The 3474-nt window shown below is 40.0% G+C and overlaps 1 pseudogene; it reads left to right on the forward strand.

The window, feature by feature from the left end:
* The first annotated feature begins 219 nt into the window (after window positions 1-219).
* Window positions 220-1988, forward strand: LOC101088090 (annotated as a pseudogene).
* The last annotated feature ends 1486 nt before the right edge of the window (window positions 1989-3474 follow it).

Genomic DNA, 3474 nt, shown 5'->3' on the forward strand with positions numbered 1-3474 from the left:
TTGAATATTGAGGAATTAAAGAGTTTATGGTGAAGCGTGTAGAACTCTACAGCTCCTTCATAAATTGCCACTGGCAGCCTCTGGATATACTTCACTCTAAAATCCCAGATGAGACTTCAGAGAAGCAAGATGTTCATTAAGCTACCCAACTATCATATTAACTGTTAATTGTATCTTGTTTTTGTTATATATATGTGTATATATATATATATATATATATATATATACAGACTATGTATGTGTGTATATATATGTATATACATATATATATAGTATTTTTCCAGGAATGTACTGGCTTCTGTTTATAAATACAAACTTCCAGGATTTAAATGTCATTGACATAATAGAATGTAATGTAAATAAACCAATAGCACAACAACAAAGAAGTGAGACCTGCCAGAGGCATGGCATGCCTAATTATTGAAGGAGCCCATCCTAGCTACCAACATAGGCCTTCCTTTATGAATGACAGCAGGGGCTGTGGAGAAAAATGTAGAATCAGGAAGGAGACCCAGTCATACAATAAATAAAAGGCTCCCTATGAAATGGATTTTAGGTGGCAAACAGAGTAGAACCTTAAAAAGAAGGGTTAAGTTCCAAATGGTCTCTGTGGCTCCCTCCAACTCTAATATCCTAAGACTAGATGGATGAGAAATCTTTATCTTGAATGTTGGTATTTAGCAAAATATGGATTTAAGTGAAAGAGAATGAAGTGGTCACTGAGGACTTCATGATGATTCTGAGAGGGAATGTGAACAACTTTTAAACACATTGGAGTCAAGTTTTCTGTTATCATTGATTTTACCCCCAGTATTGGGACTCTTCTGCAGGAAGGTCAAGAGCATGATCCTCAAGGTGGTAGACACATGGGAAGTACTCTTTGAGTTTGCAAATGGAGCAAAGAAAGTGGGAGTGAAATTTTTCTGTGAGTAAGCCAAGAATTGGAACTGAAAAGAAAGACCAGTTAAAAATGGTGTGTAGGCCACAGCCTGCCCCTTGCCTCCAGGAGGGTCCTCTGCTAAAGCCAAAGGTAGATCAAAGTGGCTGCAGAGATGAGAAGACTCTTGAGGAGGACTCTTCCATATCTTATCAGTGCTTACTCCCTCAGTGCCTTGCCCTCGCTCTCCTCTGTGTCCTCGTCCTGGAGCCCCACCAGCCCTGAATGCAGCCTGCACACCAAAGAGAACAAAGAGTGATCCAGAAGGTGAAGCTGGCCGAGCAGGCTGAGTGCTCCAACATACCCACCTGCACGAAGGCCATTATGGAATCTGCTCTAGGTGGCCTATAAGAACATCTTCAGGGGCTTCAGGTGCCCCTGGAGGAACATAGAGCAGAAGAGCAACACGTCTGATAAGAAGTTGCTACTAATTAAGAACTACTGGGAGAAAGTAAAGTCTGAACTGAGATCCATCTGCACCACTGTCCTGTAGTTGTTGGATAAACACTTAACAGCCAATGCAACTAATCCAAAAAGAAAAGTCTTTTATCTGAAAATGGAGTTTACTTCTAGAAAACTTTGTTGCACATGGTGAAAACAGAAAACAAACTATAGATAATTCTGGAGAAGCTTCCCAAAAGGCATTGATATAAACAATAAAGAGATGCAACCCACACACTCATCCACCTTGGGCTGACTCTTAACTTTTCTGTACTTTACTATGAGATACTTAATAACCCAGAACTTGCCTGCACACTGGCAACACTTTTGTTGTTGTGGTTGTTGTTGTTTTATTGAAGTATTATTAACATATAGTGTTATATTAGTTTCAGGTGTATAACATAATAATTTGGCATTTCTATACATTACTCAGTGCTCATCACCATAGGTTACTCTTAAACCTCCGTATCTACCCCCCATTCTCCCCGCCCACTTGCCCTCTGGCAACCACCAGATTGGTCTTTGTATTTAAGAGTCAGCTTTTTGGGAGCACCTGGATGGATCAGTTGGTTTAGTGTCCTGACTCTCGATTTTGGCTCAGGTCATGATCCCAGGGTCATGGGATTAAGCCCCATGTTGGGCTCTGCATGAAGTGTGGAGTCTTCTTAAGATTCTCTCTCTCTCTCTCTCTCTCTCTCTCTCTCTCTCTCTCTCTCTCTCTCTCCCTCCCTCTCACCCTCTCCCCCACTCACTCTCTCTCTTTCTAACATAAATAAAATGAAGCCCAAATGTCCATTGACTGATGAATGGACAAAGAAGATGTGGTATATATACACAATGGAATATTATTTCGTGATCAAAAAGAATGAAATCTTGCCATTTACAACAATGTGGATGGAACTTGAGTGTATTATTCTAAGCAAGATAGGTCAGTCAGAGAAAGATACATGTCATATGATTTCACCCATATGTGGAATTTAAGAAATGAAACATGAACATAGGGAAGGGAAGGAAAAATAAGATAAAAACAGGGAGGCAAATCATAGGAAACTCTTAAATACTGAGAACAAACTGAGAGTTGTTGGAGGAGAGGAGAGTGGAGGGATGGGCCAAATGGGTGATGGGCATTAAGGAGGGCACTTGTTGGGATGAGCACTGGGTGTTGTATGTAGGTGATGAATCACTAAATACTACCCCTGAAACCAATACTACACTATATGTTAACTAACTTGAATTTAATTTTTTTAATGTTTATTTATTTTTGAGAGAGTGCAAGTGGGAGACAGAGGATCTGAAGCAGGCTCTAGGCTCTAAGCTGTCATCACAGAGCCCCATGCGGGGCTTGAACCAACGGAACTGTGAGCTCATGACCTGAGCTGAAGCCTGGTGCTTAACTGACTGAGCCACCCAGGCACCCCCACTAACTTGAATTTAAATAAAAAATAAAATGGAAAAAAAAAGCATTTTTTAAAAGAGTTTTCTTTGTCTTTTTTTTTCTTTCTTTATTTGGTATTTGTCTTTCTCTTATCTTTCACTTAGCATTATACCCTCTAGGTCCATCATCTATGTTGTTGCAAATGGCAAGATCGCATCTCATTCTTTTTTTTTTTTTTTTTTTTTTGGCTGAGTAATATTTCATCCCACACATTCTTTATCCATTCATCTACTTTTTAAAGTTTATTTATTTACTTTTGAGAGAGAGAAAATGTGAACAGGGGAGGATCAGAGAGAGAGAGGGAGAGAGAGAATCCCATGCTGATGGCACAGAGCCCGGCACAGGGCTCAATCCCATGAACAGTGAGATCATGACCTGTGCCGAAATCAAAAGTTGGATGCTTAACTGACTGAGCCACCCAGGCACCCCTACCCATTCATCTATTGATGGACACTTGTGTTGCTTCCATATCTTGGCTACTGTAAATAATGCTGCAAAGAACATAGGGGTGCATATAGACTTTTGAATACCCAGTAGCGGAATTTCTGGATCACATGGTAATTCTATTTTTAATTTTTATTTTTTTTCACATTTTTTTAACGTTTTTTATTTTTGAGACAGAGAGAGAGCATGGATGGGGGAGGGGCAGAGAGAGAGGGAG

This window comes from Felis catus, chromosome B4 (assembly GCF_018350175.1).
Source record: "Felis catus isolate Fca126 chromosome B4, F.catus_Fca126_mat1.0, whole genome shotgun sequence".
NCBI classification, from domain to species: Eukaryota; Metazoa; Chordata; class Mammalia; order Carnivora; family Felidae; genus Felis; species Felis catus.